This window comes from Anolis carolinensis, chromosome 1, assembly GCF_035594765.1.
Source record: "Anolis carolinensis isolate JA03-04 chromosome 1, rAnoCar3.1.pri, whole genome shotgun sequence".
Classification (NCBI taxonomy): Eukaryota; Metazoa; Chordata; class Lepidosauria; order Squamata; family Dactyloidae; genus Anolis; species Anolis carolinensis.
In genome coordinates this window covers 244,527,762-244,542,021 of record NC_085841.1, presented here as the reverse complement: position 1 = coordinate 244,542,021, position 14,260 = coordinate 244,527,762, and the positions used below count along the sequence as shown (strand labels likewise).

Genomic DNA, 14,260 nt, shown 5'->3' with positions numbered 1-14,260 from the left:
GAAAGGCAATAAATAGATCTAATCCTTAGCATAGAATTAGAGCATTTTGGTGTCATGCAACCCATTGGTGCAGTGGTTCTCAACCTATGGGTCCCCAGATGTTTTGGTCTTCAACTCCCAGAAATCCTAACAGCTGGTAAACAGCTGGGACTTCTGGGAGTTGTAGGCCAAAACATCTGGGGACCGACAGGTTGAGAACCACTGCACTGATGTCTGCAGAGGATTGCTTTCAGCTGCCACCAAAAATATGGAGGACTCGATGTGTGTTAGACAGATCACCACCCACTGACACTAATATTTGGAGGATTCGTACTCGTTACCACTACTAACACTGCCACAATGTTATATTCAGGAGCCTCCCCTGTGTTAGGATATTTAGAGCTCCACAGAAGACACTTTATGTGAGGAAAAACACAAAGCTGTTGTTTGTGTTGTCGAAGGCTTTCATGGCCGGGATCACAGGGTTGTTGTATGTTTTCCGGGCTGTATGGCCATGTTCTAGAAGCTGTTGTTTATTTGTTCTTAAACAGTAAATATTCATAGTGGTTTCAATAAAAGATTAGGCTTTACTCTTACGAAGAATGGTTTTATAACTTGAATTCTGTGGAGATACAGGAGTATAGTTCAGGTCTATGAATACCTTTTAAAAACCTTTTCTCCTGTTACTTGACACCAGCACTCTAATCTATGGAGTCTCTATAGAATTCTTAGCCCTTCTTCCCTGAAGGCTCTTAACTATATTCCTCAAAGAGGTTTCTTTTTAAAAACACAGTTCCCAAAACTATCTCTATCTTCATACTCCAAACACCTTCCAAACAAACTCCCTAGCTAACTGAATAAATTCTCTGACTGCATAGCTCCAACTGTTACTTTGGCTCTGCCCATCTCCAGTTGCTAAGCAACTCTCCCCATTTACAACAGCCAATCAGACTGCGCTTCCAGTAATGGCTGCCTGATCGCTCCTCCTCCTTGCTCTGCTCAGCTTTTGCAAGCAAGGCCTGAATCTACCTGTACATCGACCTTGTAAGGTAGGATAATCTGTTAGAATGTTGCTCTAAGGAAGCCACTGGTTACAATGCTTCATGGCAGATTCATTTGCTGATGAAAAGGTTCTAAGAACATTATCTTTCTTGTATCCTGATTGGCATCTTAACAGACCTCTTTCATATGATGCAGCTGCAGGTTTAGACCCAGGAGATATTACTGAGTTATATCAAGTAACCAATGGGTATGTGAACTGAGACCCAAAACAGGGTAAATGCAGCCATTGGAAAATGATCTACTACTGCTTGGACCAATCTGGAGCTAAGCCACCTTGGCTTTCAACCTGATTTTAGACTGCAACATATCTGAATGCCTATTATGATAATTCCAAAACCATGGCTAAGACTTCATTTCTCCTTCCAAATGTCTACAACACCCAAGAACAAGCTCAGGTCTTGTCAAAAAAGGGATAAATGTTTAGTAGGCTTTGAGGGAGGGAACTTGAATCAGAGAAACAAGTGCACAGATTTTTATGCTGCATGCCTTAAAATATTTTCTGAAGGGAACTGACAATATAACTTCCTGGTTATCCAAGAACCTTCTGCTAGAAAATCATGCAAAATGTACCAATCCTGAGAGGAAGATTGATTCAAAATGTATGAGGATTGTGTTGCAGAAATGGAATGCTAAGGCTAGAACACCAGTCATAGAATCATAGAATCATAGAATAGTAGAGTTGGAAGAGACCACATGGGCCATCTAGTCCAACCCCCTGCTAAGAAGCAGGAAATCGCATTCAAAGCACCCCCGACAGATGGCCATCCAGCCTCTGCTTAAAAGCCTCCAAAGAAGGAGCCTCCACCACGGCCCTGGGGAGAGAGTTCCACTGTCGAACAGCTCTCACAGTGAGGAAGTTCTTCCTGATGTTCAGGTGGAATCTCCTTTCCTGTAGTTTGAAGCCATTGTTCCGTGTCCTAGTCTGCAGGGCAGCAGAAAACAAGCTTGCTCCCTCTTCCCTATGACTTCCCTTCACGTATTTGTACATGGCTATCATGTCTCCTCTCAGCCTTCTCTTCTGCAGGCTAAACATGCCCAGCTCTTTAAGCCGCTCCTCATAGGGCTTGTTCTCCAGACCCTTAATCATTTTAGTCGCCCTCCTCTGGACGCTTTCCAGCTTGTCAACATCTCCCTTCAACTGTGGTGCCCAAAATTGGACACAGTATTCCAGGTGTGGTCTGACCAAGGCAGAATAGAGGGGGAGCATAACTTCCCTGGATCTAGACGCTATTCCCCTATTGATGCAGGCCAGAATCCCATTGGCTTTTTTAGCAGCCGCATCACATTGTTGGCTCATGTTTAACTTGTTGTCCACGAGGACTCCAAGGTCTTTTTCGCACACACTGCTGTCAAGCCAGGCGTCCCCTATTCTGTATCTTTGATTTCCATTTTTTCTGCCGAAGTGAAGTATCTTGCATTTGTCCCTGTTGAACTTCATTTTGTTAGTATTGGCCCATCTCTCTAGTCTGTCAAGATCGTTTTGAATTCTGCTCCTTTCTTCTGGAGTGTTAGCTATCCCTCCCAGTTTTGTGTCGTCTGCAAACTTGATGATCGTGCCTTCTAACCCTTCGTCTAAGTCGTTAATAAAGATGTTGAACAGAACCGGGCCCAGGACGGAGCCCTGCGGCACTCCACTTGTCACTTCTTTCCATGATGAAGACGACGCATTGGTGAGCACCCTTTGGGTTCGTTCGCTTAGCCAATTACAGATCCACCTAACCGTAGTTTTGTCTAGCCCACATTTTACTAGTTTGTTTGCCAGAAGGTCGTGGGGGACTTTGTCGAAGGCCTTACTGAAATCCAGGTAGGCTACATCCACAGCATTCCCTGTATCGACCCAACTCGTAACTCTATCGAAAAAAGAGATCAGATTAGTCTGGCATGACTTGTTTTTGGTAAATCCGTGTTGACTATTAGCAATGACCGCATTTGTTTCTAAGTGTTCGCAGACCACTTCCTTAATGATCTTTTCCAGAATTTTGCCTGGTATTGATGTGAGGCTGACCGGACGGTAATTGTTTGGGTCGTTCTTTTTTCCCTTCTTGAAGATAGGGACCACATTCGCCCTCCTCCAATCTGCTGGGACTTCTCCCGTTCTCCAAGAACTCTCGAAGATAATTGCCAGTGGTTCTGAAATAACTTCCGCTAGTTCCTTCAGTACTCTTGGGTGTAGCTGATCTGGCCCTGGGGACTTGAATTCGTTTAGGGAGCCCAAGTGTTCCTGGACAACTTGTTTCCCTATTTGGGGTTGGATTTCCCCCAATCCTTCGTCCATTCCGTGTTGCTGAGGTTGAAGATGGCTTTCTTTTTCTGAGAAGACCGAGGCAAAGAAGGCATTAAGTAGTTCTGCCTTTTCCCTGTCCCCTGTCGCCATCACCCCATCTTCTCCTTGCAATGGCCCTATCGCCTCCTTTTTCTTCCTTTTTCTACCAACGTAAGCAAAAAAGCCTTTTTTGTTGTTTTTTATGTCCCTGGCAAGCCTGAGCTCATTTTGCGCTTTAGCCTTGCGAACCTTTTCCCTACAGGTGTTGGCTATACGTTTGAATTCTTCTTTGGTGATTTCTCCCCTTTTCCACTTCTTGTGCATGTCACTTTTGAGCTTTAGCTCAGTTAGAAGTTCTTTGGACATCCATTCTGGCTTCTTTGCACTTGTCTTATTTTTCTTCTTTGTTGGCACTGTTTGCATTTGCGCCTTGAGTATTTCACTTTTGAAAAACTCCCATCCATCCTTAACTCCCTTGTTTTTTAATATCGGCGTCCATGGAATGCCGCTCAGTAATTCCTTCATTTTTTGGAAGTCAGCTCTCTTAAAGTCCAGAATGCGTGTTTGACTTGTCTTAGTTTCAGCATTCCTTTGTATTGCAAACTGCAGGAGCACATGGTCACTTGCCCCTAAGGATCCAACCACTTCAACTGTATTGATCAGGTCTTCCACATTTGTTAAGATTAGATCAAGAGTTGCTGATCCCCTTGTTGCCTCTTCTACCTTCTGGTGCACATCAAGAGGCCACAGTAGGATAAAGTAATGTATTTGGAATTGAGGAGGGGGAGGTTAAATCTTCCAGGATTTGAAGGAAGATGCAACACAGAGAGAAATGTTTAAGAGGTTGAGATTGGGAAAGATAAAGGATTTTGCATGATTGTTGTCAGAAAGATAAGAAGGGCGGAGAGGTTCATCTTTTCTTTAGGTCATGGGAGCCTAAGGAGTGGACGGAGAAGGAAGAACCTGATTCTGAGCATATGTACAAATGAGTGTGCATACACCCACACATAATGATAATCCAGGTACTAATATTTAGCATTGTTCATGTAATGTTTTAAAATTGTTTTTAGATCATTTGGATAGTTTAATTACATTAAAATTTGCTTGTTTGTATGTATATTATATTTTAACTTGTAAACCATTTGGGCTCTAGTCTTGCCATCGTATAAGTGAAGTTAATATTAATATGCATGTCTACTTATAGTCCCCAAGCTAGTAAACAAACATGAATTCAGATAGGGTGATTGAAAGCCACTTCTAACTTCGAAGCAAGAGATTAAATTCTATATTTTATTATTTGTAACAGTTTATATACTGTATTGATACCATTCATAATCTTCGCTGTGTTCATGTTGCATGAAGCAACATCTGAATGTTCTTTATACTATTGTAGTTATCTTAAAAAACATACAAAATTGCCATGGATTTTATAATATTCCATGCCTTCCAATACTTCTCAGCCGTGACATGTGTAACTGAGCAGCATTAGTGTGGTTATGATGGTAAATGTTAAAAACAAAGAAGATCAAATAAGATAGGAATGGCTGAAGAAGTTTGCTATTGTCTGAACATACAGGGAAAAGAAAGCTTCTACCCTATCCTTTCCTCTCCTCCTGCCCAGAATTGGGCACCACAATTCAAGAAGGAAATTGACAAGCTAGGTGTGTTACTCACTTGCAATTGGACTTTATTTAATAATGGCCATTGGCCATGTGCAATTCTAGTTTCTTTGTTGATTAATGAATACTGCTGTCAGCCATGATTAACGTGTTGGGTATACATTAAGATCCTATGTCAATCATTCAGTTATCCTTCAACTGTAAAATGTGTGGTTAATCGTCAATAGTTAAAACTAGGTACATGATATCAAACAGAACCTCTCAGTATAAAGTTGTGAAGGAAGGCTGTCTAAGGAACAAAATATTAAATTAAAATAAAAATTCTCGCAGTGAATATTGACTATTTAATATTTGACTAAAGAAACAAATAGAGTTAGTTATTCATTTTTTGTTCTCCACATGCTCATCATTCAGTAATAATTCCATGACATATTACCTCTGTTGTGCATATGAACCAATTTTAACATTTGAACGTAAGAGATATTGACCATAGACAATATCTGTCTCTGAATAAAACAGTCTTGTAATGGTCTTCCAAAACAGTTTGAATTTTGCTGTAAACTGAATTACTTCTGTTTTAGAAAACAAAAACTATGACCAATGTTCCTCTCTATGGTACTATGAAATGTTCTTTTCGCAAAGGAAAGCTAGTCTTATCCCTTCAAAATCTCTATTTTATAACCCATATTCCAGATGCTTATATGCGAGTTAAGAGATGTTTCAACTTCCAACACAAATTTCTCCAATTTCCCTTTGGTATATCCACAGTCTATCCTTTAGGCTCAGAGCTCTGGATGATATGGAACTAAGTAATGCCAAAAATATGAACATAGGAGAAATATTTGAGAGTAGAAAGCTTTCTTCATTTCCTCAGAATTGACAAGTCCCAGACATGGTTACAAACAATATTTAAGGATACAGTCCTTATACTATATACTTAAGGCCCACTGAAGTCAAGTTCTGAGTAGTTCTTAGTAGAAGTGTATAGGATTTCACAGTCACCATACACCTAATGCAGTTTGAATTGGTTTTAATACAGAAATAGCCAAAGTTCCAAGTATCTTATTCAATTGAGCAGATGACGTTGATTATTCTATTTGTTTAGTGAAAACCTTCACAAACAGATTTTTATTCAGTAGGTACACAACCCAGCTATGATCAAACAACAATATACAGGATGGGCTTAAAGCTAACCTTAAAAATGTGGAACACCAAGAACTGAGAAGCCCTGGCCCTCGAGTCTTGTAACTGGAGGTCAGCTGTTACCAACAGTGCTGTGGAATTCGAAAAGGCATGAATGGAGGGCAAAAGGGAGAAACATGTCAAGAGGAACCTTGTTGGAGCCACCCTACATCTGAAAATCTGTGTCCTCATTGTGATAAACCATTCAGATCCAGAATAGGTCTTCATGGTCACTTACAGATCCACTACCAAAACAATCATACTTGACTCTGAGTGATCGTCCATGATGATGATTAAATTTGCTAGAGAAGAGAGTTATTCTGATTGATGGTGAGACTGAAGTTGTCTTCTTTCTGTGAATTGAAGCTGAGAAAATGTGAGCTACTTCTAAGAAATTAATTAAAAGAAAAACAAATCTTGGCCTACCAGACTTAAAGTTATACTATGAGGCCTGTGCCCTGACATGGATAAAAAAACTGGGTAACACTGAAAAGGGGGAAAATATTAACATTGGAAAGATTTGGCTTAAGAATTGGCTGGCATTCTTACCTCTGGTATGAAAAAGCAAAGATTGAGAAAAATATTGGAAATCATTTTGTAAGATAAGTCTGGATTAAAATTTGGGAAAGATATATAAAAAAAAGATTTTATCCAAAAACCCAACTGTGGATTTCTCCCCTGGAAGCAGGTCAGAGGAGACTGTTAGGGTGGGTAAAATGGCACACTTACAAAGAAATTTTGAAAAAGTAAAATGGAACATATCAGATGAAAACACAAGAAGAGATTAACCATTTATACAAGAACATCTCCTGGTTTCAATATATGCAACTCAAAGAATACTGTAACAAAGACAAACTAGGTTTCATTGATAAAGAAATCGTATGGGATAAAATAATATCAACAGAAAAGAAAAGCATTACAAAGATATAGAAAAAAATTATTGGAGTGGTCCACTAAAATTGAACAAATAAAAGAACGCATGATAAAATGGGTCGCCAATATAGGCCGCCCAATAAAATTAGATGAATGTGAATGTATATGGAATCAAAAATTAAAATATACATATGCTGTGGACGTAAAAGAAAATTGGTATAAAATTATGTACCAATGGTACATAACCCCACAAAAATTAGGAATGTTTTACAAGAATATACAGAATAAATGTTGGAAATATGAAACTCAAGCTGGTTCATTCTACCATATGTGGTGGACCTGTGGAAAAGTGAAGAATTATTGGAAAGAGATCCAAGAAACTATCCAAAAGATACTCAAATTTATGTCAAAATATAAATATGACCAGAATAGTTCCTACTAGGATAGACAGATATGGATTTAGATATGGACACAGAAAAAGAGATTCTCTTTAATTACGTAGTAACAGCGGCAAATATTGTATACGCAAGAAACTGGAGAATAAAAGAAATGCCTACAAAATCAATGGCTAATAAAAATTATGGACATGGAGAAACTAACTCATTTACTGACAAAGAATTCAGGGAGACCAAAGAGTATAACAGACTGGCAATTATTTAAGGGTTATATGAACTCAGAGAAAATGAAGATAATAGTATAATTTATTCTGACAAATACAAATAAAATGAACCCAATAAAAGTAGAAAGAAAAGGAGCAGCACATATTGGAAAGAATAAGAGTCTAGAGACTATAAATCAACCACAAAGAAGAAGATTGAAAGACAACAACCCCCCTTTCTCCCTCCCTACACCTTTCCTTCCCTTTTTCCTTACCTCCCTAATCCCCTTTAGACCCTGACCCAGATAGATTAGTTTTACCCCATCCTTCCTACCGTATACAAACCCGACCGAAATTCTATCCTGCCAAATACTGTCCCTTTTTTTAACCTATTGTACACATAGGTAAAGGTAAAGGTTTTCCCCTGGCATTAAGTCTAGTTGTGTTCAACTCTGGGGGTTGGTGCTCATCTCCATTTTTTAGCCGAAGGGCCGGCGTTGTCTGTAGACACCTTCAAGATCATTGGCCGACATGACTGCAAGGTGCGCCATTACCTTCCCGTGGTACCTATTGATCTACTCACATTTGCATGTTTTCAAACTGCTAGGTTGGCAGAAGCTGGGGCTAACAGCGGAAGCTCACCTCGCTCCCCGGATTCGAACGGCAGACCTTTCAGTCAGCAAGTTCAGCACCTCAGTGGTTTAACCCACTGCACCATTAGGGGCTCCTATTTGTACACATAGAAAACCCTCAATAAAAATTATAAAGAAAAAACAAAAAAACACAGTTTAATAAGATTGTAAAGAGAAATAGGGGACAGATGTTTTGAAAAGATACAAGATTTGTATTTGGCAAATGTGTCCTGAGAATACTGAATTTTGCAAAGGAGCCAGACCAATGTGGTATGTTTATTGTTAAGAAGATAAGAATGAGGACAACCAGATGGCTGAGCTACTCAGACCACATTGGAACCAAATCCTTACACAGATCGGAAGGCAAAAGAAAAAGAAAAAGAAAAGAAAGAACAGTGAGGCTTGCTTTCTGCTTTTTACCCTGTCGTTGCTAGAACTTATTTTGGATTTATTAGAGATGGAGCAATGTCCTTCTCCAGAAGATTTACAGAAGTTTCTGGAAAAGATAAGATCTTTCAGAAATGATGCTATGTTAATATTAAAAGAAGAACTGAAAGAAAATTAAGCAATGGCCAGAGAATCTATTTCAGTTTGCAAGGCAGTAGTGCGTGAAGCTGAGTTAAATACAAGAGGAAGAATACGTTAAAGGAAATACCTTAAAATAGGTTAAGAACTTCGGTAATAATATTCCAATGGATTAACAGGAAGATATGAGGTTAAAGGAATAGAGATTATATTGTTACTAGCTGTGCCCGGCTACGCGTTGCTGTGGCGAAGTCAGGTGGTATGGGAAATAAAGTATTGAGGAATTGGTGGTAGTTAAGGTCAAGGGTAAAGGTTTTCCCCTTACATTAAGTCCATTATAAATGGGCTATATAGCTGTGTGGAAGGGCCTTGAGTCTACACTGCCATATAATCCAGTTAAAATCAGATAATCTGTATTTTATAGGCAGTGTGGAAGAGGCCTAAGTGAGGCCTAACTCTGCCTGTCCCCTGGGCTGAGTGGGTTGCTAGGAGACCAAGTGGGCGGAGCTTAGCCTTCTAACTGGCAGCAATTGAATAAAAACAATTCTTCCTCTCCCTTTAATTAGGACTTTATTTTTCTTTTCTTTTTGTTGTATGAACGTAGAGGCATGGATGACGGGTTGTGCTGCCAAGTTTAGTGTTTCTGGGATGTGTAGTTTTGTTGTTTTGTCCTAGGCTGAAATTTCATTACCCTTTTATATATATAGATGGTTTTAAAGAGAAATGTTATAAAATGAAACTTTATAAAATGATGTAGTGTTGATATGTTAGATGGCTTTATTAGATGGCTCCTATGAACTGACACAGGGCCTAAGATCTGCAAGGGAAGCTTTCCTCTCGGTCCCACCTCTGTTTCAAGTGTGGCTGGTGGGAACAAGTTATTGATTTACATGACTATGTATCTTACTGTATTTTATGTGTTTTTGCACCACTGAGTGCTTTTGTGAGCCCTCCCAAGTTGTTGGGGATTGTGGATGATAGATGGTTTTTAAGTGTGCCTGTGAGCCCAGAGACACCCTGCAGAATGATGCACCACTCAGCTTTGCAGAACAAAGTAACACAGGAACTTTTACTAAATTTAAGAAATCAACAGAACAATGGTATTTAGAATAGTCCCTCTGATTGCTTCCAGGAATCAGCAGTCCTTTCTTTGTCCATGAATCTGCTTCAGTGAAGATCAGCAACAAATAAGGCCTCAAAAATAGTCAGGCCTCTCTGAGTACAGTGCCATCTTCTTTCCAGCCAGTACTCAGTAGATTCACACACAGAGAGAGAAACCTGTTCAAACTGGTTCTCCAGCAGCAGGATAGCAACAGTTACAAATCAATTCCCAGGTCCTTGCAAACTCAGCTAATTGGCTTTATGCATTTGATTTTCCAGTTAACACACATATAGCAAACCCTGACACGATTCCCTTCAGGGAGATGGTGGCAGGATGCAAATAAAGTTGTCTATTATTATTATTATTATTATTATTATTATTATTATTATTATTATTATTATTATTATTATTAGTGTGCAATGAATGTGAATTGTATTTTGTCTTATAATTCTGTTATGACATGGAGCAGAATTGAGAAAACGTGTTAGGATGGAAGAGATTAAATTGATCATTATTGGAGTAGATTTTCAGTGATGAACAAAAACATTTTGTTTAGAATTATGTTTGCATTTCAGACAGCATATGCTTTTATAACTAATGTATATAGTTTAAGCAACGACAAAAAGGTACATTTATATGAAAATGCATGTATTTTGGAAATGTGAGTAAGGGATGTTTTATTGATTTTAAAGAGTAAACTTAAATCTGAACTGGAGCCTTTTTTTTGGGGGGGGGGGAATAATGGATGTACAGTTGGGAAAGAGATGGAAGATAGATTATAGTGTACAAATATGATAGCAAGATTTTTATGTGTAATGATGGAAGCCTTATCCAAACTGGAGAAATGGTCATCAATGTCAACATGTTTTGGTTGAAATAAATTGTTTTGGTTTGCTTAGAGACTTTTTATAGACATTTTATAATAAAAAAGAAAATAGTGGTTTTAGGCTGAATAAGTGATTTAAAGAAGAGAACATGCTGTAATGTTTAGAGAGAATAACTTTTTGTACATATAATTGTTGAAAGGAAGACTGGAAATTTTCTCTTAATTTTTCTTTTTCTCTATTTTTTCCAATTTCTGTAACTGTTAATGTTTTTTATTCTCAATAAAAAATGAAGAGTTCCATAATAAATCTGAGAAAACATTCAGGGAATATAGAAGGCTCCATGGGAAGGAGAGCAGACATGGTGTAGTGGTTTGAGCACTGGAATAATGACTCTGGAGGTAAAGGTAAAGATTTCACCTTGAGATTAAGTCTAGTCGTGTCTGACTCTGGGGGTTGGTGCTCATCTCCATTTCTAAGCCGAGGAGCCGGCATTGTCCATAGATGCCTCCAAGGTCATGTGGCTGGCATGACTGCATAGTCACGTTACCTTCCCGCATAAGCAGTATCTATTCATCTACTCACATTGTTTTCGAACTGCTAGGTTGATAGAAGCTGGGGCTAACAGTAGGAGCTCACCCCGCTCACCGGATTTAAACCACCGACCTTTCAGTCAGCAAGTTCAGCGGCTCAGCAATTTACCCCACTGCGCCACTGGGGGCCATGTTGACTCTGGAGAACAGGCATCAAATCTGCACTCAGCCATGGAAACCTACTGGGTGACCTTAGGAAAGTCACACTCTCTCAGCTTCAAAGGAAGGTAAAGACACACACTCCCAAACAACTCTTCTGATAGGGTTGTCACAAGTCAGAAATGTCTTAAAAGGCACACAAGACAACAAATAGGAAGGGCTAATTGGCGATGGCAGTCTCCCAATTCAGCCAGCAGAATTTCTCATCGAGAGCAAAAGCCTCCTGTTAATGAATGGAGCTCTTCCATATACAGGAGGATTTTGTGAGATACCACCTAATATTTCTGTAGCAAAAAATACTTTGGTTTTAGATTATTCACACAGAATGTATCATAGCAGGCATCATCTCATTTGAGGCTTTTGTTGTTTGCATAACAAAGCATGTGTCTTTTATGTTATTGTTTGCTGTCTGCAGTTTTTTATAAGCACTTGTTATATAAACAGCATCTACCTGGTTAATTGACTTTTTAAGTCAATCAATCATAGAGTTGGAAGAGGCCCCAAGGGCCACCCAGTCCAACCCCCTGCCACGCAGAAACACACCATCAAAGCACTCCTGACAGATGGTACTTTTAATAGATTAACCCCACTGATTCATCTCGGAAGCCCTAATTAAAAAAAGAATCCAACACTGGGCTTGATGCCAGCTGTGCTTTTATATCCATCTACAATATCCAGGACATAATAGGGCAAATCGTATTATTTGTGTTCATTTGAAGTATTCCCTCTTTATTGAGCAGCTTTCTTCAGAAGCAAATTGAAATCCATGTGAGAGGTGCATTTCCCTATTGCATCAACAGAGGAAAATTGAATGAGACCTGAGAATACAAGCTTATCAACCATGATTTTAAAGGCCAAGAGCTATACCATTTTTGTACAGCATTAAAATACAGAATCAATACGGACATAATACAGTACTGGATGGCTGCTTTTCCACAACAAAATGAAAAATTTATCAGAAACACTTTTATAACACTCGTCCGAAAACTCAGACACAAACATCAAGGAAAAAGACAATGAATGAGAAGTCAGCAAAAAAAAATATATTGTTATATGTATATATATATGCACTAGTAGCTAGAGAAGCAATATAACATTTCACATCTCAGCTGGAAATTATAATTGTATCATCATTCATTACCATCAATACCACCATATTTTTATTCCACAAAGTTTAGGTTTCTGTGGTTTCTAGTTTGCATAAAAATATAGTATACCAATAACTTATTTACTGGCTAAAAACATTTTTAGTTGCTATTTCTTTAAAGGTGCCTCACAGTATTTTGTTTTGTAAAAGTGGGACAAATTGGCTTTACAAATACATAAGAATAGTTTTAAGGACAGGCTGTAAAGGATACAAGAATAACACTATGATAAAGTAACCATCAACAGTGCCATAACTTCCATGCTTGCAGTGAAGTAGTTGAAGGACATGCCAGTTCTACAGAAGAATTTATATAATGGAGTTTACCTGAAGGATTTCTCACCAAATCCAGAATGCATTAATTGTTTTTCAAGTCCCATTGAGTCACTTTAAAAAAATCTTCTAAGCTTAGTTGCAAAGCCAATAGTAAATCCATGAGATATAGATTCAGTGGTTGTAAGTACATAAATAATTTTTCCCTATTGTACAAACACTCTTGGCTTTATGTGTCTGCACTTTTGACAGTGGAGTGACTCTGAATAATAATGCATCTGCAAAGCAAAGCTGGACCAGAGATAGTTACTGAGTAAAAAAGAAGCCTCTCTTTTGGACCTCCCCTAAAAGTCTGTTAACATTCTCTCATTCTCATGTGCTTTGTGATTTTACAAACCATTTTAAGATTAACCGGATTTGATTTGCGTCTTCTAGATAGCTTGGGTTTACCAGGTTTTTCTATGTTCAATGTGTTGTCAAAGGCTTTCATGGCAGGAAACACAGGGTTGTTGTGTGTTTTCCAGGCTGTATGACCATGTTCCAGAAGCATTCTCACCTGACGTTTCGCCCACATCTATGGCAGGCATCCTCAGAGATTGTGAGGTTGTGTTGTGCATATACATCACAATCTCTGAGGATGCCTGCCATAGATGTGGGCAAAACATCAGGAGAGAATGCTTCTGGAACACGGCCATACAGCCCGGAAAACACACAACAACCCTTTTCTATATTCCATAAGATTATTCAATGCAATGGTCTCATGTGTATTTCAGGCAAGAAAACCTAGCATCTTCCAGAAAAATCCTTTCACGTCAAGAAAAAGAAAGAAAGGATGGAAGGAAGGAAGGAAATAAGATTGAAAACTGTAATGGAGAAATTAGAAACAAATGAACTCAGACATAAAAGGAGCCAAAGAGTTTACTAGCTAGATTAATAATTCAAGTAAAGTTTAAAGTGCAACAGGATTCATTTGCGTCGGGGGGGGGAAACCTGTTGCTATTTGTTATTTGTTCATTTTGAACACTGCCTAGAGATGTGCTTGCTCTTAACCACAGACAAAACAACAATAAAGCAAATAACAGTCGAAGCAATACAAACACAGATATGTATATTAGACCAATGGGTCTACACACTTTCTTTTCCACTTCAATTTGTTTTTTATCCTGTGCAACAAGGGGCTTAAAATCCATTTAAAAGAACACATCAGTCTTATCTATCATCCTGATTGAACTGGGAATATCTGTCAAAAAACAGCCAATGCTAATCTTTACCTCCACAGTTGCTGAGAAAAGATCAGTAGGCAGGTTCTCTGTCTTGGAGGAAACTTGGCCATCCATTACCAGTTTTCTCATTGTGGAGCAGCACTAATCTTCTGAGGAAATTGAAGGTTTTCTTAAAATACCATTGAAACCCACTGTATTAAACAACTGAG

General features: G+C 38.7%; 1 long non-coding RNA gene across 1 annotated transcript; it reads left to right on the top strand.

Annotated features, from left to right (window-relative positions):
• The first annotated feature begins 886 nt into the window (after window positions 1–886).
• Window positions 887–13,354, top strand: LOC134295304 (uncharacterized). Its single transcript, XR_010001840.1, has 2 exons — window positions 887–1,028; window positions 8,184–13,354. It is a non-coding gene; the product is annotated as an uncharacterized LOC134295304 (long non-coding RNA).
• Window positions 13,355–14,260: the final 906 nt, after the last annotated feature.